The 22,398-nt window shown below is 42.9% G+C and overlaps 1 long non-coding RNA gene across 2 annotated transcripts in view; it reads right to left on the reverse strand.

The window, feature by feature from the left end:
- Nucleotides 1-403: 403 nt before the first annotated feature.
- LOC126161308 (uncharacterized) overlaps nucleotides 404-22,398 on the reverse strand; it is a 59,313-nt gene continuing 37,318 nt past the window's right edge. The window contains exons 2-3 of one of the 2 annotated variants that reach the window (XR_007534887.1): nucleotides 20,209-20,373; nucleotides 404-902 (exon numbers count right to left, since the gene is read on the reverse strand). This is a non-coding gene — a long non-coding RNA (uncharacterized LOC126161308). Of the gene's footprint in view, nucleotides 903-20,208; nucleotides 20,377-22,398 lie in introns of both variants that reach the window. The other variant, XR_007534888.1, reaches the window with a different exon arrangement.

A 22,398-nucleotide genomic window follows, 5' to 3' on the forward strand; every position in this document is an offset into this window, starting at 1 on the left:
GCCTAGTTTCGGCATTCTTGACTTTCCACACTGACCTACTGATTGTAGGCAGTGCAGGTGATTCAAACTGGCTGTTCCGACAAGGCAGGAAGGTGCTGGAGGCAGGTCACAAGGCTCCTCCTTGTCCTGCCGGCCAATTTGACAGTTCACAGCGAGCGTCAATGCTCCGCGGAACAGGGCGGGTGGAAACAGCCTGGCATATGCTGTCACTGTGACTCACGATTGGCGTTCACACATGTGAACAAACAAGTTATCATTCAATTACTGTTTTCTAAGTAATCGCGAAAACCGAAAGGGTAGGTTTAGTCATACAAATTTTATTTGGCTGGAAGTTTAAAAACTAGATACAGTCAAGTTCTAACATGAAATTAGATATTTTTAGAATATTTGAAAATTAGGTACAATCAGGTTCTAACATTAAATTAGGTATTTTAGGTACTATAAAATTACAATTTTCAATAAAATATTTGTGTAATTCTTAGCTGGAAAGACTATTTGTGAACGTTAGTCATAACAAAGTTTATTTAACTGGATTTTTAAAATTTAGGTACAATCAGATACATGAATTGCATAATTCGTGTATGTACAACTTTTATTGCCTTTATTTAATGAGAAACAAAATAGGTTTTTACTTAAAATCCAATTCTTTCAATTTAAAACACAGTAGATCACAAAATGAACAGCTTTCACCTCACGCTGTTTACATTTTGCTATCAACTTGCTATGAAGAAGTGTAAGCTTCTACCTTTTCCTGCCCGTTGGAGGTCCATCTTGATCAATTACAGCAGCTTCAGTAGCTGCAGTGTCATGACTTTCTTCATCGTAACACACAGTGTCTATATCCCAGGATCAGGGTTTACATGTTCAGTAGCTAATGTATCAAGAACTTTATGTTCTGGCCCCTGAAAACAATGCATAATATATAGCCTGCCTTTTTGAAAGCATGTTTGCAGTTTTAGATGTACAGATAAAAATTAACAACATTTAAATTACCTACAATACACATTCATAGAATAACAACCCAGCTTTTTTTTCAGTTGCCTATAAACAGAAATAAGTGGCTAAACACAGCACAACATCTAGAAAAACTTCGGAATTTTCCAAACTGTTTGTGGGCAATTGACACCAAACACATTCGTCATACCTAGCCAATTTTTGAACTACAAAAAGATACTTAGTGTGGTACTTCTAGCTCTAGTGGATGCCCACTATTGTTTCACATTTGTGGACATTGGATGCCAAGGCCGGAGAAGTGAGAAAGTTTTCAAAATTCATGTCAGTTTCTTAAAGTCAACTGAAACTATCACCCAACAGGAAGGTGCCTTCATTTGGTGAAATATTACCCTGTCTTCATTGGCGAAGCAGCTTTTTTTTTCTTGGGTTGCAACATGATGAAGCAATATCCTGGTATTTATGAGAAAGGAAGTTGTTGTTGTTGTTGTGGTCTTCAGTCCTGAGACTGGTTTGATGCAGCTCTCCATGCTACTCTATCCTGTGCAAGCTGCTTCATCACTCAGTACCTACTGCAACCTACATCCTTCTGAATCTGCTTGGTGTATTCATCTCTTGGTCTCCACACTGCCCTCCAATACTAAATTGGTGATCCCTTGATGCCTCAGAACATGTCCTACCAATCGATCCCTTCTTCTAGTCAAGTTGTGCCACAAACTCCTCTTCTCCCCAATCCTATTCAATACCTCCTCATTAGTTATGTGATCTACCCATCTAATCTTCAGCATTCTTCTGTAGCACCACATTTCAAAAGCTTCTATTCTCTTCTTGTCTAAACTATTTATCGGTCACGTTTCACTTCCATACATGGCTACACTCCATACAAAAACTTTCAGAAACGACTTCCTGACACTTAAATCTATACTCGATGTTAACAAATTTCTCTTCTTCAGAAACGCTTTCCTTGCCATTGCCAGTCTACATTTTATATCCTCTCTACTTCGACCATCATCAGTTATTTTGCTCCCCAAATAGCAAAACTCCTTTACTACTTCAAGTGTCTCATTTCCTAATCTAATTCCCTCAGCATCACCCGACTTAATTCGACTACATTCCATTATCCTCGTTTTGCTTTTGTTGATGTTCATCTTATACCCTCCCTTCAAGACACCATCCATTCCGTTCAACTGCTCTTCCAAGTCCTTTGCTGTCTCTGACAGAATTACAATGTCATCGGCAAATCTCAAAGTTTTTATTTCTTCTCCATGGATCTTAATACCTACTCCGAATTTTTCTTTTGTTTCCTTCATTGCTTGCTCAATATACAGATTGAATAACATCGGGGATAGGCTACAACCCTGTCTCACTCCCTTCCCAACCACTGCTTCCCTTTCATGCCCCTAAACTCTTGTAACTGCTATTTGGTTTCTATACAAGTTGTAAATAGCCTTTTGCTCCCTGTATTTTACCCCTGCAATCTTCAGAATTTGAAAGAGAGAATATTCCGGTCAACATTGTCAAAAGCTTTCTCTAATTCTACAAATGCTAGAAACGTAGGTTTGCCTTTCCTTAATCTAGCTTCTATGATAAGTCGTAGGGTCAGTATGGCCTCACGTGTTCCAATATTTCTACAGAATCCAAACTGATCTTCCCCGAGGTCGGCTTCTACTAGTTTTTCTATTCATCTGTACAGAATTCATGTTAGTATTTTGCAGCCGTGACTTATTAAACTGATAGTTCGATAACTGAGAAAGGAAGAGCACAAAGAATTTGCAGGTAGAGGTTATTTCATCTACAGTATTGCTGAAAATGTTTTTGGTATAAACGCATCTTGTTTTCCGAGTTTTCAGCAACCTAAGGGTTATAGATCCTATGAAAGTGAGCAATGTTACCCTACTGTGCATCCTTTTGCATAAATTAATGAGGAGAAGCCAATATCAGCAATTTTATACTCCACCAGGTATAATTGCATATGTTTCCGCCAAACTCAGTTGACAAAAGTTTTCTGAGTAATGTACTGCATCATAATGTAAAAAGTTATACTGCAGGACCAAACGTTTTAGGCACAGTTTCAGTGGACTTATTGTGGGTCTACTGATCATCAAATGGTATTCCCAACCAAGGGCATGAATCAAGATGACAACACCCCTTGTAGGGAAAGAGACTGGAGTATGTGGGACAGTCAGAGAATTGTCGAATAGCAATTGCACAGGAGACCAAGAGCTGGTACCATAGAATGTGAAGAGGGATGATCTCCATTTCAGCAAGCACACTGTCTAAGAGACTAGACCGAAAGGCACTAGTGGCCAGATGCATGCCATGATAGTGGACTGGATCTAACAGTTTCAAAGCTGAAGGAGCCACTGAGCCACTAACGTGGCAACCATAGTGCAGTCACGACAAAACCAGGGCCTGGTAAATACATATAAGAGTAGCACCCTCAACATTTATGGGCAAAGCAGCAGATAGTGTCAAGCTTCTGAGTGCAGTTAGTCTTCAGGTAATGAATATGGGGCAGCCAACTCAGTTTTTGAAAAAAACGAGGCCTAAGAAACAGGACTGTGCTACAGTGTCCAGGTGCTGGGCACCTAAGTAGAGTTCTGAGCCAGGAAAGACCACAGTACAACAGAAGAAATGCAAGACTCACGTTTTTGTAGGAAAGATGTGGAAACTGTCTGAAAGAGCCCATACAGAGGTCCACGGACAGCACCTTGGAAATGTGATTTATTCAGCTCATAACATACAGAATTTCAGAACAATAGTCTTATGTACGGGATACATGTCTGGATTACAATTTACTTAATTAAAAATTTTGTCAACCATACAAATTGCTTGTTGACGAATTTATTCACTGTTCTTTCTAATTTTTAATGCTATTTCATAATGTGCGCCCACTATAACAAGCACAAATTTTTAATTAATTTTGAGGATTCTGCTCAAAATATCACCTCATCCTTCATGAAATCTTCCTCTGAGTAGTAGGATCTTTCCATTAGAAAATCATGTGATTTTTTTTTAAAATATATAGCATCATGGTTAATTGATGATGGAGTCCTCTTGGGTAAAATATTCCGGAGGTAAAATAGTCCCCCATTCGAATCTCCGGGTGGGGACTACTCCAGAGGATGTCATTATCAAGAGAAAGAAAACTGGCGTTTTACGGATCAGAGCATGGAATGTCAGATCCCTTAATCGGGCAGGTAGGTTAGAAAATTTAAAAAGGGAAATGGATAGGTTAGAGTTACATATAGTGGGCATTAGCCAAGTTCGGTGGCAGGAGGAACAAGACTTTTGGTCAGGTGAATACAGGGTTATAAATACAAAATCAAATAGGAGTAACGCAGGAGTAGGTTTAATAATGAATAAAGAAATAGGAGTACGGGTAAGCTACTACAAACAGCATAGCGAACGCATTATTGTGGCCAAGATAAACACAAAGCCCACACCTACTACAGTAGTACAAGTTTATATACCAACTAGCTCTGCAGATTACGTGTTTTTTGTGGGGCGCTCAACTGCGTGGTTATCAGCGCCCGTACAATTTCCCAACCTTTGCTCAGTCCAATTTCGCCACTTTCCTGGATGATGATGAAATGATGAGGACAACACAAACACCCAGTCATCTCGAGGCAGGTGAAAATCCCTGACCCCGCCGGGAATCGAACCCGGGACCCCGGGCTCGGGAAGCGAGAACGCTACCGCGAGACCACGAGCGGCGGACTGCAGATTACGAAGAAATTGAAGAAATGTATGATGAGATATAGCAAATTATTCAGATAGTGAAGGGAGACAAAAATTTAATAGTCGTGGATGACTGGAACTCAACAGTAGCAAAAGACAGAGAAGGAATGTAGTAGGTGAATATGGACTGGGGGGGTAAGAAATGAATGTGTCTCACTCCCTTCCCAACCACTGCTTCCCTTTCATGCCCCTCAACTCTTTATAACTGCTATTTGGTTTCTATACAAATTGTAAATATCCTTTCGCTCCCTGTATTTTACCCCTGCCATCTTCAGTATTTGAAAGAGAGTATTCCAGTCAACACTGTCAAAAGCTTTCTCTAAGTCTACAAATGCTAGAAACGTAGGTTTGCCTTTCCTTCATATAGCTTATAAGATACGTCGTAGGGTCAGTATGGCCTCACGTGTTCCAATATTTCTACGGAATCCAAACTGATCTTCCCCGAGGTCTGCTTCTACTAGTTTTTCCATTCGTCTCTAAAGAATTCGCATTAGTATTTTGCAACTGTGGCTTATTAAACTGATTGTTCGGTAATGTTCACATCTGTCAACACCTGCTTTCTTTGGGATTGGAATTATTATGTTCTTCTTGAAGTCTGAGGGCGTTTCGCCTGTCTCATACATTTTGCTGACCAGATGGTAGAGTTTTGTCAGGACTGGCACTCCCAAGGCTGTCAGTAGTTCTAATGGAATGTGGTCTACTCCCAGGGCCTTGTTTCGACTCAGGTCTTTCAGTGCTCTGTCAAACTCCTCACGCAGTATCATATCTCCCATTTCATCTTGAAATGGCTCTTTATATTCATACAAGTGGTTCTCTTTTCTTCAAAGGTCTCTTTAATTTTTTCTGTAGGAAATATCTATCTTACCCCTGGTGAGATAAGCCTCTACATCCTTACATGTGTCCTCTAGCCATCCCTGCTTAGCCATTTTGCACTTCCTGTCGATCTCATTTTTGAGACGTTTGTATTCCTTTTTGCCTGCTTCGTATACTGCATTTTTATTTTTTCTCCTTTCGTCAATTAAATTCAATATTTCTTCTGTTACCCAAGGATTTCTACTAGCCCTCTTCTTTTTACCTACTTGATCCTCTGCTGCCTTCACTACTTCATCCCTCAAAGTTACCTATTCTTCTTGTACCGTATTTCTTTCCCCCATTCCTGTCAATTGTTCCCTTATTCTCTCCCTGAAACTCTGTACAACCTCTGGTTGAGTCAGTTTGTCCAGGTCCCATCTCCTTAAATTCCCACTTTTTTGCAGTTTCTTCAGTTTTAATCTACAGTTCATAACCAACAGATTGTGATCAGAGTCCACATCTGCACCTGGAAATGTCTTAGAATTTAAAACCTGGTTCCTAAATCTCTGTCTTACCATTATATAATCTATCTGAAACCTGTCAGTATCTCCAGGCTTCTTCCATGTATACAACCTTCTTCTATGATTAAGTTATGCTCTGTGAAAAATACTACTAGGCAGCTTCCTCTTTCATTTCTTACCCCCAGTCCATATTCACCTACTACATTCCTTCTCTTCCTTTTCCTACTATCGAGTTCCAGTCACCCATGACTGTTAAATTTTTGTCTCCCTTCGCTATCTGAATAATTTCTTTATCTCATCATACGTTTCTTCAATTTCTTCGTAATCTGCAGAACTAGTTGGCATATAAACTTGTACTACTGTAGTAGGTGTGGGCTTTGTGTCTATCTTGGCCACAATAATGCGTTCGCTATGCTGTTTGTAGTAGCTTACCCGCACTATTTCTTTATTCATTATTAAACCTACTCCTGCATTACACCTATTTGATTTTGTGATTTTGCCTTACAATCCAAAACTATTAACTGTCTGTCCATAATTTGCTACATCTAAATCAGATTGGCTGCATTTATGAAGTACTAACTGAAGCAGTCAGATATTTGAGCTGGTTTTACATCAGATCAGAAATATCTAGCTTTTGATTTCTGATACCTATTTCACAGAAATTTTTTTTTATTTTTTGCTCTAGATTGAATTTACTATTTGTCATTTGTTTTGAAGGTTACACAACTTTCTTAAAATAGTTGTATAGTTTCTAATATATTTTACAAAACCAGGATCTTTGTTGTACTTCAGCTGATTTTATACTTTCTTTTCCTCTCATGGGAAATTTTTATTCCTTGTGTGATCCATCTTACTTTGCTTGATGGTTTATTGCAGTATGTTCTTAGTGGGGAAGTTTCATCAAATTCTTCAGAAGAACTATTAAAAAAATTACTAAAATTTTCATCAGTTTAATCACCATCCTTGAGAGACAATTTTACTTTCACTTGATTTGATTTTGGCAGGGAAGCTAAAACACCTTTGGTCTAACCCGCTACTGCCTGCACCGAAACTGATGTTATTGTGTGGTATCACTCCCTGTATGTCTAGTAAAGCCAACTGATGCCCTTAAATAGTGCAAGGAGTCCCTTACCAGATATTTGTTAGACACATTTTTTCAGGTCTAGTTGTCCTGCCATGTGGGGTAGCTGAGCAGTCAGAGGCACCTCGTCACAGTCCACATAGCTGCCTGCCCCCCCCCCCCCCCCCCCCCCCCCCCCCCCCCCCCCCCCCCGTCAGGGGTTTGAGTCCTCCCTCAGGCGTGTGTGTGTGTGTGTGTGTGTGTGTGTGTGTGTGTGTGTGTGTGTGTGTTTTTTAGATTAAGGAGTGTGTAAGCTTAGGGATCGATGACCTCATCAGTTTAGTCCCGTAAGACCTTACCACAAATTTTTTCTAGTTGTCTCTAAAATTCTGTGTCTCTTGCTCTCCAATGCCGTGCATTCAAAGGTTAGGTGTGATGCAGTTTCTTTACTCTCGTCACAGATCCCACATTTACGGTTTTTTTTTTTCCATTATACCCACTGCATGTAGGTGTTTTTTGAAATTCCCATGGCCCGTTATCAGTCCAACCATGAGTTTATTCTCTTTTATGTTCAAGCCCAGGATTACATAGCTTCTTTTAAAACACAGCTTTGGCATCATTACCTTACTGTGTTTTTGTTTATAGACCATGGTCCGGTATTCTATGTGCTGTCTTCTAAGCCAGTCCTGTAGCTCTAGTTTGATCATAGCCTTTGTGATTGTCAGGACAGGTTCCAGGCCAATGAATGGAGTCTTAGCCCCCATCCTGACCAATCTGTCATCTTGTTCATTGTCACCAATCCCTGAGTGGCCAGAGACCCACACTAGGTTAACCCTATTGCTTCCCCCTGGCTCCACATTCTGCGACAATCTTAGATCTCGTTGCACAGGCTGTCAATGATTTCACGGCTGTCTGAATAGATGCAGACACTATAGTCCTTGTAGCACCGATGCATATTCTCCTCCCCACATGCCCAGATTGCAGTAATTTCAGCTTGGAATACCGAGGCCAGTTTTCCTAGAGAGATGATGCCCTCCAGTCTTGGCTGAGCCCCGTACACCCCAGCCCCAGCAGCACCTTGGTCTGATTTCAACCCATCAAAGAACCGGGCAATGTACCAATGGTGTTGACCTGTTTTTTCCCACTGCTCCCTACGTCCAATTATTATATTTTAAGGCTTGTTGAAGCAGTTGGGAGTTGTTATACAGTTGGCTAACTTTTGTTAGTTTCTCATAACATATTACACTATTTGTTTTATTGAAATGTCTTCTGATATAAGTTTTTCTTGTATTAAGTTTATAAGTTTTGGCAGTGAAACAAACAAGGCTGAGTCAACCGAAAGTCCTAAGTCTAGACATAATTTATGGACATTAACAGTTTGTTACAATGTTATCAATGGATGTGGCTGAGTGAACATTTTTTCTGGTGAACTCCAAAAAATTCAGTTTAAAACAACACTTTTTAATTGAATCAATAACTTTTGTTGATTCTTTGATGCCGCTTGCAGTGTTTACATTAAAACCAGCAGCTATTACCACTTTTTTCCTTTCTTTAGTTTATTTAAAATGCACTGGAATTTAGAGAGGAATGGTTTAATTAATGCCCTTTGTGGAATTCTGTAAACCGCGATCACTAACACATTAAGGTCTTCAAGCTCTTTGCACAGCTTTGAAATGTATAATCTTCATTTAAACATTTAAAATCTGTTTTTCACTTTGTACCTTATAGAAGAATCCAAAAGTAAGCAACATCCTCCATGGGATTTTTTTCCCCCTGCAATAGATGCTTGTAATGTTGAAATTTTCAATTTTATTTAAAATATTTACTGAATTAGAGATACGCCAATGTTCATTTAAACAAATCATTATTTCACTTTTACATTATGCGAGAAGAACTTGTAAGTTATCAACTTTGTAGCTTAGGTTGCAGGAACATTTCAAATTCAAGTCATTTATATTTCAGTGCATCAGACAAGAATTTTCGCTTGTTTGAATGGTATTAAGCAAACATTACTGTGAACAATATTTGGCAGCTTTCTTTTGAGCTAACAGGGTTTTTTTCTTCTATATGCCGCCCCCCCCCCCTTCCCCAGAAATAATTAATTTACATTATTTTTGATGATTTTGAAAATATTAGTTTGCATTATTTTTAATGGTTTTACAGAAGGTCATTGAGCCTAGTCTGTTTAAAGGCAGCCTACATGTACATCCACAAACCACTGAAGTGCATGGCACAGGGTACACCCCCTTATACCAGTTATTTGGATATTTTCCCGTTCAATTCATGTATGGAGCATGAGAAGAATTATTGGCTCGTTGGCTCTGTGTGTGCTGTAATTGTTATAATCTTACTGTTATTTCTGGTTATAACACAATAAATATATCACCATTCTACAGTTTACCGACAACACTGGCACAAAAAGTTCTGTTACCAAGTGCCAAATTGTAGTTGAACACTTTAAAGAAAATTATGATTGTGGGTATACCTATGTTCAGGAAGTGCACGTGAAATGCAGAATTCCAGCAGAATCACAAGCCCATTGACATACTAAGCCTAGTCAGTGTTGAGGCCCAAGTTCCAATATAGCATTCGAATTCTAAGTCCAGAGTGCAGCCAAATTAACATTGAACAGCAAATCCACGGCAGCGTAGCACGCACGAGCTGTGGAGCAGAACATAGGAAAGTAGCTAGTATATGTCAGTGGCAGTGTTAAATAAGGTTTCACAGTTAATGGCACCAGTGGCTGGGGTCGCTGTACATTCTGGATGGCCAATCACCATGTGTCACGGGTGGCCAATCGCTGTGGTTTGAAGCGCACGTTCGAAGACGGCCTACACTGTTAGCAACATTTCTCGGCTGTGTGCAATGGATTACACTGCTGCTTGGTGCGGAGTCTTAACAATGGTGGATACCACACCCCTTCGTCCTTAGGGAAGTGGGAAAGCATTTGCTGCAAATGAACACCACATACATGGGGTCCTCCTCTGAGTCCTCAGTGGCGTTAGTGATTCGGGGCACAGGAGAATATGGATGAAAATGCCCCAGCTGCAGGTGAAGGTTGACCTCGGCAGTGGAGCAGGAGGAGCCAGCGGCATTTCTTCATCTTCATCTGGAATTACTTGTGGTTTGTGATCGGGCGACATCTCTCTAGACCGGGAAGGGCATCTGGTACTAGTTGGTTGCTTTGTCGGGGTTGAAGCGACCAGACTACAAAGGCCATCAGTCCCTTTTTCCATGACCCTGACCATGAAGCACCCGCAAGGAAGAAAGAAAAGCAATGGAGAGGACAAGGGACTACACAGAACAAGAAAGGCATAGACAAAGACCAGAAAAGAGGAATTAAAAGTGTTACAGCGGCTGGCCGACCGTGGTGGTGGTGGTGGTGGTGGTGGTGGTGGTGGTGGTGGGGGGGGGGGGGGGGGTGTTAGGGGGCAGTACACCAAGAGACACACTAAATCTGAAACCGTAGGCCAAAGGCCAGACTCAACACAAAAAAAGAGAAACCCTCAGATTGAGCAATAAAAGCCCCCTGCTTGAATAAAACTCAAAACTGAGCCTGCCATGTATTAAAAGGGCAGGGAGCGTATCAGGCAGTGCAAATGTCTGCTTGAGCACAGTTAAAAGCGGACAGGCCAACAAGACGTGGACCACTGTCAAAGCTGATCCACAGTGACATAGAGGTGCATTCTTGCGGTGCAATAAATGACCGTGCGTCAGCCAGGTGTGGCCAATGCATAGCCAGCAGAGAACAACTAAGTCCTTGTGAGAGGCTCGCAAGATGGAGCTCCACACACCTGTCGTCTCCTTGATGACCCTAAGTTTGTTGGGAAAGGCAGTTCGCGACATTCATCACTGTAAATACCAAGGACTTTTTGCTGCAATACTGACTGGATATCACATTCCGGAAGGCCGGTGCACTGATAGCCAGTTGGCCAGCATGTCATCACGTTAATTACCCGAAACACTGGTCGATAGCTCGTAAACCGCTCAGGTAGTCACTACAGATAACGAAAGACTCACCTGAGCAGGAGCGGATATACTCTAGGGCACGGGAGATGGCTACAAGCTCTGCAGTGTAAACACCAGCTATCCAGCAATGAGCGTTGTTCAGATTGTTACCCAAGAGTAAAGGCATAACCAACTCGACCAGCAACCACAGAACCGTCGGTACAGACTATAGCACAGCCGGGAAATGCAGCAAGGATGGAAAGAAAGCATTGGCGGAGGGCCTCACGAGAGAAGAGTCTTTCGGGCCTTGTGCTAAATACAGCTGAAGGCATGGGCAGGGCACACACCATGGGGGTATACGCATATGGGCCCGGAAAAGAGGTTGGAGAGGGAAAACCTCAAGCCCAGAGAGAGAAGAGCCCGGATGTGAACAGCAATCATACACACTGACTTGGGCCGCCTTTCTGGAAGATCGACGACTGAGTTGGAGAACAGGAGACAGTAATTTGGATGCCACAAACACGTGCAGCATAAGTGGCCAATAGCCATTGGTGCCGGATCCACAATGGAGGGACACCAGCCTCCACAAGTATGCTGTTTATAGGGCTTTTGTGTGGAGCTCCAGTTGCGAATTGGATCCCGCAGTGAAGTATGGGATCAAGCAACCGCAATGCAGCAGGCTCCCATAATTGAGACGGGACTGCACCCTGCGGATGTCGCCCTGTAGTAGTCGTTCAGCAACTGCAATGCCAGTGGAGCTACAGCACAGGCAAAAGTCATCACCATACCAAGAAGCCGATACAGATGTTCCCATAGCTGCAGCTAGTCCATTGATATCAACTAAAAAGAGGCAGACACTCAAGACAGCCTTGCAAGACCCCATTCTTCTGGACTCGCGAGGAACTATGGGAGGAACCAACTTGCACACGGAAGGAACGAAGGAACAGAAAATTTTGAATAAAAAGCAGGAGCAGGCCCCTAAGACCCCACCCATGAACCGTGGTGAGGATGTGATGTCACCACATCATATCGTATCCCTTCTGCATGTCAAAGAAGATGGCAACCAGATGCCGATGGCGGGCAAATGCCTTGCGGATGGCGGACTCCAGTCAGACTAGATTATCGGTGGCAGAGCGGCCCTTAAGGAACCCACCCCAGGACGGAGCCAGAAAGCCCCGAGACTCAAGTAGCCAACTCAACCTCCAGCTCACCATGCATTCGAGCAACTTGCACATTAATGTTGGTAAGGCTAATGGGGCACTAGCTGTCCACCTCCAGAAATATATGAGTTAATAGAGATCCTCACACTTGGCTAATAATTACTTCACCTACAATAATAAAGTCTATAAACAAAATGATGGCCTTGCAATGGGTAGCAGTCTTGCTGGATTATTAGCTGATATTTACATTAACCATCTTGAGCAAAAGTTCTTCTCATCCAATAACCAAATGAACAGTAAAATAATTTACTACAAGAGATACGTAGATGACACTATTACTTTTTGATGGTAACAGCAGCGAAATTGATACCTTAGCTGAAGATCTGAGCAAATTACACAACAACATCAAATTCACAGTGGAGCATGAAATAAATAATAGCATCAATTTTCTGGATCTCAAAATATCAAACATAAATAACAAACACCATTTTGGTATCTTTCGAAAACCAACAACCACAGATGTTACCATCAATAACACATCCTGCCACCTGAACCAACATAAGACGGCTGATTTCCAGTCAATGCTACATCGTATGCATAAAGTCCCCCTCACCCCCACTGAACAGCACAAAGAAATCAACATAATCAAATCAATTGCCCAAAATAATGGCTATGATGCTTCAATCATAGACACACTCTCTCAAAAAATAAAAGAAAAAATTGCTAGCAGTAAGTCGTTGCAACGAGCAACAGCCACAATAACTATGAAAGACAAAGAATCAGTAAAATATGTAGCCCTACCATATATAGGCCCACTTTCATACAAAATTTCCAACCTATTCAAGAAGAAGAAATGTCAAAATCAGTTTCTCTACCAATAACAAACTCCAACAAAGAGTCATACACACACGCCCACACAATAGCATACCCCATAAAAGATCTGGAATTTATAAACTTAAGTGTAACAACTGTCCTAAAATCTACATTGGCCAAACAGGTAGAGCTTTTGAAACAAGATTCAAGGAACACCTTGATGCCCTACGTCTGAAAAACCTAAGCAAATCTGCTTTTGCCACCCATCTTGCAGAAAACAATCATACAGTTGAGAATATAGAAAACAACCTGCAGATATTACACCTCAAAGACAAGGGTTTCACATTGAATCTCTTAGAGGAGATTGAGATTCATACACATAAAAACAGGTTCCCTGATCCCATTCTGAATGAACAGACAGAGTCAGTTAACACCCCCTTCCTAAATAACTTTGAAGAAGCTTTCACTTTTTTAAAATAACTTAAGCCTAATATTCCATTAAAAACATTCAGTATACAGGCCCCCCAAAACTGCTTACTTGCCATTGAAACATTGCATAATGAAAACATGTGCATTGCTTATCATGTCATATATTAGAATTTATCTCCTAAAATTGTAACAACTAATTAGTAACACACAGTATTTCTGTACTACATATAATTTTTGTAATCTTATTTGTATGTAATTTTATTTATTCCGTTTTAGATTAATCTCATACAATGGCAAAAAGAGATATTTTACTGTACCCATATCGACTATATAGCAACTGTAAGTTAACATCGTTATGACTGTAAGTTCTTTGCAAGTATTGTTCTCGTTTGTAATATGAAGCTGGGCCACGTTTTGTAAACGTTATTCGTGTGTGCTGCGTGTGTAATTAAGATGATGAGGTTGAAAGTGACGTCCATTGACAGGAATAGCACTCGCATAGTGCATATTGAAAAGTGTATTAAACTTAGAATGCTTGTAACTGCCATCTGAAGATGGATTTGTAAAGAAAAATCCAAAAACGGTCATGGTCTGAAGATAATAAACCTTTTTAAACCATACATGTGGCTGGTAGCTGTTTTTTATAAATTATAAACCACCGAGAGGTGTTTGAGCATCTGATAGTGGATGCGATCCGGTCCGGGAGCCATATCAGGGCAAGCGGCTAGGGCACTTTGGAATTCCCACTCACCGAATGGAGCATTGTACGATTCAAAGTGGTGTGTATGGAAGGAAAGGCTTCGATGTTCCAACCGCTCTTTCAGGTAGCGGAAGGCCAGTGGGTAATTCGTAAAAGCAGAACTCTGAACATAATGCCTGGCTAAGTGTTCTGCAATTGTGTATGATTCAGTACAGACTGCTCCATCCAGTGAAAGCCCAGGTACACTGACAGGGATCTGATATCCATAGAGCTGCCTAATCTTGGCCCAAATCTGTGATGTAGAGGTATGGATGACAATGGTGGAGACATACCTTTCCAAGCACTCCTGCTTCCCTCGGTGAATAAGGTGTCGAGCTCAGGCACAGAGCCGCTTATAGGTAAGGTGTTCTTCCAACAAAGCAGGTACTTATTGCAACAGACGCATCTGATACAGGTGTCGGAGCAGTCCTGGCACACAGGGAGGCAGATGGCTCTGAGCACCCTGTGGCCTACGCATCAGAAATGTTGACTGACACCCAATGCCGGTACTCCCAAATAGTAAAAGAAGCACTGACCATCATCTTCGTGTTAAAGAAATTCCACATTTTTGTTTACGGCACAAAGTTTCACCTCATCACATACCATAAACCGCTGATCTCCTCATTCAATCCAGCAGCAAAGATTCGAGCACTGGGCTGTATTTTTGGTGTGCTACAAGTATGAGATTCACTTCCACAACACAACTGAAAATCCAATGCTGATGCCCTATCCCGCCTTCCATGGGGACTTGATCCAAGAGTTTGACAAAGAAGAAATTCTGTGTTTACACATCGACGAAGAAGCAGAAGCCACCTTAGATTCTTTTCCCATTACCAGCTCCCAGGTTGCAGATGCAACCGGTAATGACAAGGTACTCCAACAAGTCCGGAGTCACATATTTCATGGGTAGCGTGAACAACCACCTCCCAAGGCTTCTGCGGCATTCCATCAGTTCTTTAATGCTCACAATCAGCTCATGTTGATCAATGGAGTGCTTCTGCTCATTTCCGATGGACACCCACGAGTAGTGGTTCTTTGTTCTTTACATCAGCATGTCCTGCTACTATTGCACCAAGATCACTGGGGGTATCCTGAACTAAACATCCGGCTTGCAGGTTCAGTTACTGGCCGTGCAGGAACCAGGAGACTGAACAACTCACCCAGACATGTCCATACTGCCAAAGCCAGCAGGCAGCTCCATGACATTCATTTGCTTTTTGACCACCATGTGCTCGCCGTTGGGAACTGGTACACGTTGACTTTGCTGGGCCTGATTTAACGCAGTGTTCTTGATAGTGACTGATGCTCACTCCTGATTTCCGTACAGTGCCTGCTGCAATGCCACATCAACCAGCAACACCATCACAGCCTTAGAAAAAAAAAAAATTTGCAGTTGAAAGTCTGCCGGAAGTGCTCGTAACTGACAACAGTCCACAATTCTGTAGCGAGGAGTTTGGTAGTTTCTGTGCCGAGCATGGAATTTGCCACATTCCAACAGTCCATTTCCATCCACAATGTAATGGAGAAGCTGAGAGGATAGCCAGCACATTCAAAACTCAAATGAAGAAATACGTCCAGCATCACTCCACCGATAGATCACCAACTTTTTTTTTTTTGAGCAGTTACATGTCCACACCCATCGGAAAGTCCTGCGGAACTTTTCTATGGACAGCACCCCAGAGCCTCTTGAGCCTGCTCTTGCAAATGCCAAGACCAGCACCACCACTATTGCCTGCTTCCAAGTTATGCCCTGGGACCTTGTTGTGGGCGATAGGATTTTGCCAGCAACCAGCCTGGATTCCGGGAACAATTGTCCAGTACTGGAACTGGAAGGACTCCAGGTGCAGCTTCTGGACCGGGATGTTCTGTGACATGCCAACCAACTTTGTCCCCACCTAGTTTTCCAACAGTTTTTTCCATCCCCATCCCCACACCACCATTACAAGTCACCTAGTTCCCATCCTACCCCAAGCTACCCAGACAGACACCAGACTTATAGACGCCTTTCGTACACAGCTAGCTGACCAACACCACATCCCAACAAGAACAACTTACCCCTGACATCGACCAGCACCAGATGCCCTCTTGCAGGTCCGGGGGTTAGAATTGGCCCACGGTATTCCTGCCTGTTGTAAGAGGCGACTAAAAGGAATCTCTCACATTTTGGTCTTTGTCTTGGTCCCCTCTCGAGTTTGACCTCCATCTTTTCCAAATTTCTGTTGCTAGTGTGTGTGCCATTTGGGGAAGAACACCTTACATGGTGTTTTTGGTTTGTCCATCATGCACCAAGATCTTGCATGCTACCTATTGTCATGTAGCAGGCTTTGTACCCAACATCATATTGGTTGCCTCCTCCTCATCTCCTGCGCTGTACCATCCTTTGCGGCCATGACAATTCTGGACCATTTCGGCACCCGAAATCCAGTGTGGTAGCTAGTCCACCATGGTGGAGTTGTCATGTACCCCTTGGTGGTAGCCCCCTGACAACACAGGGATCGCAATGCTGATGACAGAGCTGAGACCTCCCCGCATATACCAAGGAGTAGGTGCCCATCCTTCTGGGGTACCAGGAGTCCCGGCAATGGCTATCCTGCCAGGTGGCCCTTGCTGAGGCTGGGTGACACCCGTGGGGAGATCTCCTGGTCGGAGTGGATGACATTAGGGCAGATGACCCACAATGAAATGGGTTAAATCACATCAAGCTGGTGGTTGCTTGGCCCCAGCAGTCTCCAAGTGTGTCAGGAATAATTTTGATGCTGCAACCTATGATTCCCGATCGTTCCCCTCCCTGGCTACCCTGTGGGAGGACCATCGGTTGACCTGGTCCTGTCCTTACCAGCTCTGCGTCTGAGGACAATTTGCTGATTTTGGCGTCCCCGAACGACCTCAATCACGCCCCTACCTCAGACGCACTGATTCTCGATTCAGGCTCTCCTTCAGTGGTGGTCGATAACCCAGCGGCATAATCTGCCTTCTCGGTCCCTTCACACTTTTTTTAGCCGCGGACAATATCCTCCTCCAGTGGAATTGCAGCAGTTTTTTCCACCACTTTGCTGAGATCTGACAACTTCTCAGCCTCCACCCTTTCTTTTGCATTGCTCTCCAGGAAACTTGGTTTCCGGTGTTGTGAACCCCTGCCCTCCAAGGCTATCGGGGTTATTACAAGAATTGGGCAGCTTATGAGAGGGTATCTGGTGGCATCTGCATCTACGTCCTTCACTCACTTTACAGCGAGTCTGTCCCTCTACAAACACCTTTAGAGGCTGTCGCTGTTTGGGTGTGGATGCCTCAGGCTGTTTTTGTATGCAGTCCCTATCTTCCACTGGATGGTGACGTCCCGCAGCATGTATTGGATGCGCTGATAGCCCAACTGCCACCACCTTTTCTGTTACTGGACGACTTCAACGCCCATAACCCTCTGCGGGTTGGATTGGTGGCAATAGGCCAAGGCACTGTCGTTGAGCAAGTGTTGTCACAGCTCGACCTTTCTCTTTTAAATAATGGTGCCTCCACACATTTCAGTGTGGTGCATGACATGTACTCAGCCATCGACCTTCCAGTCTGCAGCACTGACCTTCTACCATTCGTCCAATGGAGTGTGCATGATGACTTGTGCGGTAGTGACCACTTTCCAATCTTTCTGTCACTGCCAGAGCATCACTCTCCTGGGCACCTCCCCAAATGGGCTTTGAATAAGGCTGACTGGGACTCGTCCGTTTCCATTGCCACTATTGAGTCTCTTTCTCATGATGCCATTGATCAGGTGGTTCTCACAATAACAACCGGCATCATTTCTGTAGTGGAATCTGCAATTCCCTTTTCTTCTGGGTCCCCTCGGCAGAGGACTGTGCCTTGGTGGTCACCAGGGATCACTGAGGCGATTCGATATCACAGGCAGGCCCTCCAACATCATAAGCAGCAGCCACAGGGTGCTCAGAGCCATCTGCCTCCCTGTGTGCCAGGACTGCTCCGACACCTGTATCAGATGCGTCTGTTGCAATAAGTATCTGCTTTGTTGGAAGAAAACGTGCGAGGCACGAGGCTGTCGACAGTAGGATTTCCACCTGTGGAAGCCATGCTCTCAAGCTGGTGTCCACTGAAAAGCCCCCCCTTTTTTTGCATGACAGGGAGAAAGGTGCAGTTTCTATTGTTGCTGCACGTAGGAGCTTTCAGTAACACGATATCTTTCCCAGAAAGGAACAAAGTTGCTTATGCATTATTGGTATGGGAAGTTTGATTATGGCTTCAATACGTTTATCCAGAGGACGAATGCCCAAGCTGGAAGCGATGTGGCCGAAGTACTCAGTCTCAGACTGGGAAAAACAACAATTTTCATTTCTGCATTTCAGGCCAGCTTTCTTTAAGACGCTGAATAAAGATTTCAGATTGCCAAGGTTCCCCCTGTTACAATGATGTCAACTAAATAGTTAATGCAACCATTCACTTTTGAGTACTAATTGTTTCAAAAAGTGCTGAAAAACGGGGGGTAGGGGTACTTGTTGTACCAAACATTAGTCATTTCAAATGATAAAGTCCGTGCAGCGTGTCAAGTGCAAGAAACTGACGAGATTCTGAATCAAGGGGAAGTTGGAGGTATGTATCCATTATGTCTACTTTAGAGAAGATGTTTCTACCTTTTAATTTGGCAGTAATTCTTCTGACTTCAGAATAGGATATGCCTCAATCTCTGATTAGGCACTGACAGTAACTTTAAAATTGCCACACAGGTGGATCTTCCCCGATGGCTTTAGCACTATGCCCCATTGACTAGGAGGAGTAGGTTCTAGAACTCCAATTGCAGTTGGTCGATCCAATTCTTCCTTTACTTGGTCTCTGAGAACTAACAGAATGGCGTGGGCTCTAAAGTACGAGGCAGTGCATTACATTTCAGTGTGAGGCGTGCCTCAAAATCCTTTACAGTGCTGAGCTCCAGGGTGAACAGGTCCTTATAATCCTAGCAGTGTCTCTAGGTCCGAGTCTCAAATACCAAATACACAGAATCTTCTATTGAAAGCCCAAATTTCTGAAAAGAGTGAAGTCCAAACAAGTTCTCAGTGGAATCACTGTTAATGACTAAGAAGGTAATGTGGCAGGTGATGATATGATGTTGGCAGTTCGACTTGATGCGTTTATTATATACCATTAGACATCTGTTTTTTGCAAGGGAGGTGCTCCAAGATTCAAATAGATACCATAATTCAGAATGCTAATGGTTGCACCTTTTAACTGGATTGCTTCTCTGCAATTTGCACTTCTACAAAATGCTTATTGGTGGTCTCTTGATGGCCTGTAGTGGCTACCAGATCAACATCCACCTGTTGGGCAGGAGGCTGCCTTGCCTGACAGGACTTAAGACCTACATAAGCTAAATGGCCATTGACAGAGCAGTTTTAGCAATAGGTTCATTTGTCAGGGCAGTCTTCACACTGATGTTTTTAACACAATCCGGATGGGATGGCAGACGTATCACTAACCAATACCAGTCCGATTGGCTTGAGTGGGATGGAGGGCATTGTCGGTCGATGGTACGGCATCCTGCCTGTACTGTTGCTACGTCCAAATCACCACTAGTGTGGCCATTGGCAGCTGCCTGGGATGTGTTTACATTAATGGCTGCTATGTCGATCCACGACTCCAGTCTGCTGCTTGAGTCACTTTGTAACTTTGTGCTAAGTTCAAAACTTGGTCTAAGGACGGGTCTTCGAGTTGAAGTGCCTCGCGCTAGAAATCCCTCCGGATGCCCATGCCCACGATCATTTCTTCTGCATAGGACTCACTTTTAGGGGCAACAAAATAGCATTTTCGCCCTAAAGCTTACAGCTCTGCAGCCAATTCTTTACGAGTCTGATTTGGCTGTCTCTTGCATTGGTAAAATGCTACCTGGGAGGAAATAACATGGGTATGCTGCTGGTAATAATTAATCAGCAACGAACCAATATTTGAAAAGGTGAGCTCTGAAGGCTTAGATAAGGGGTCCAGATGGCACAGCAGCAAGTAAATTCCAGGTTTTGACAAAGTCAAAAAGAAAGATTTCATGAGGCTGGCATCAGTTACCTTGAATGTGTGGATATGCTCTAGTTATCTTGATTCATAGGCTTCCCAATCCTCTAAAGCCTCATTAAAGGGAGGAATAGCCAGCACTTGCTGCGTTGCTTGCATTTGCAGTACGCTTTGAAGAAGTGGTTGGAAGATGTTCAGTAGCTGCTTCTGGTTCACATCCTGCTGAAGAATAAGTTGAATGAGTAGAGCTTCCAATGTATATGGTTGCTGAATTGTCGCCATTTAATTGTGACATAACCAGGAATAACACAACAAATATAACACCATTCAACGGTTTATTGACAAAACACTCATAAAAATAACTTTGTTACCAAGCGCCAAGTTGTAGTTGAACACTGTATGGAAAATTATATAAATTGATGGTGGTTATACCAATGTTCAGGAAGCGCACATGAAATGCAGAATTCCGTCAGAATCACAAGCCCGCTGACATACTAAGCTTAGTGAATGTTTAGGTCCAAGTTCCAGTATAGCACTCAGATTCTAATCCAAAGCACAGTCAAATCAATACTGATCAGCAGGTCCACTGCAGTGTAGCACTCCCAAGTTGTGGAGTAAAACATAGCATGATGAGAACTGGCTTGTAGATGTTGGTGGTGGCGATAAATAAGGCTCCACAGTTAATGGAGCCGGCAGCTCGGGTCGCTATATATCCTGTGCGGCCAGTCGCTGAGTGCCATTGGAGGCCAACATTGTGGTTTGAAGCACGTGCACACGCACAGAGGTGGCCTGCAATATTAGTAGCACATGGAGAGGTGCAACCAATGATGCGTTGTTTGGTGTGGAGCTTTAATAGTGGTGGATACCATACTTATCCTCACAATCTCTATATGAGCGATACTTAGGAGGTGGTTGTATATTACTGGAGTCATCATTTAAAGCTGGTTCTTGAAACTTTGTTAGTAGACTTCCTCAGGGTAGTTTACATCTATCCTCAGGGGTCTGCCACTTCAGTTTCTTCAGTATCTTTGTGACACTCTCCATGTATAAAAAAAACCTGTGACCTTCCGTGCTGCCATTCTCTGTATACAGGGTGTCAGTTATTGAACAGTATGAAAAAAATGTAAATTAGTTACAAAATACGGTGTGCATCATTTTATTCAACATGTAGACAACACTATAGATATTTGGATTTAGTTTATGACATGTTCGATATGCCTGCCATCCTTGGTGAAGGTTAGGAGAAGACCCTTAGCGAAATTTTGCACGGCCTGCAGTAGTGTCGGAGCTGGAATTATTGCGATAAACACTGTTTTTAATGTAGTCCCACAAGAAGGACTCACATATGTTCTGATCTGGAGAAAATGGCGGTCAATCGAGGCCCATGCCAGTGGCCTCTGGGTACCCCAGAGCCACAATGCAGTTAAAGTGCTTTCGATGGCGAAATCAGTGCCACTTTGATAAATGGGGATGAAATCATCTTCCAAAACCCTCACATAATGTTCGGGTACTCACCATGCCATCAAGGAATATCACACCGATTATTCCATGACTGGACATTGCACACCACATAGTCATCAGTTTAGGGTGAAGAGACTTGTCGATCGCAAAATGCAGTCTCATTCTCCCAAATGCAACAATTCTGCTTATTGACGAACCATCCAAATGAAAGTGGGCTTCATCGCTAAACCAGACCATGCACATGCACACTAGTTCCCAGCATGCCCCGAAGCAAACCTTGCAGTTTAAACTTCCTAACGCAAACCATTCAGAGGTTATGATGATTTTATTTCATATAGTTCAATAATTGTCTCTCTGTATGTTTAATATCCTCAGTTAGCCCTATTTGGCATGGGTCTCTCACACTTGAGAAATATTCTAGAAGTGGTCACGTGAGAGACTGCACTTCCCCAGTATTCTACGAATAAACTGAAGTCAACCACCTGCTTTACCCACAACTGAGTGTATGTGGTCACTCCATTTCATGTCCCTACAAAGTGTTACACCCAGGTATTTGTACGAGTTGGCGGATTCCAACTGTGACTCATTGAAATTATAGGGTACTACGTTTTTTCATTTTTTGAAGTATGCAATTTTACATTTCCGAACATTTAAAGCAAGATGCCAATCTTTGTTATCACATTGAAATGTTATCAAGAACTGACATAATATTTATGCAGCTTCTTTTGGACAATATACCATTATAGATAACTGTATTTTCTGGAAAAAGTCTCAGGTTATTAT

Source organism: Schistocerca cancellata, chromosome 2, assembly GCF_023864275.1.
Source record: "Schistocerca cancellata isolate TAMUIC-IGC-003103 chromosome 2, iqSchCanc2.1, whole genome shotgun sequence".
NCBI lineage: Eukaryota > Metazoa > Arthropoda > Insecta > Orthoptera > Acrididae > Schistocerca > Schistocerca cancellata.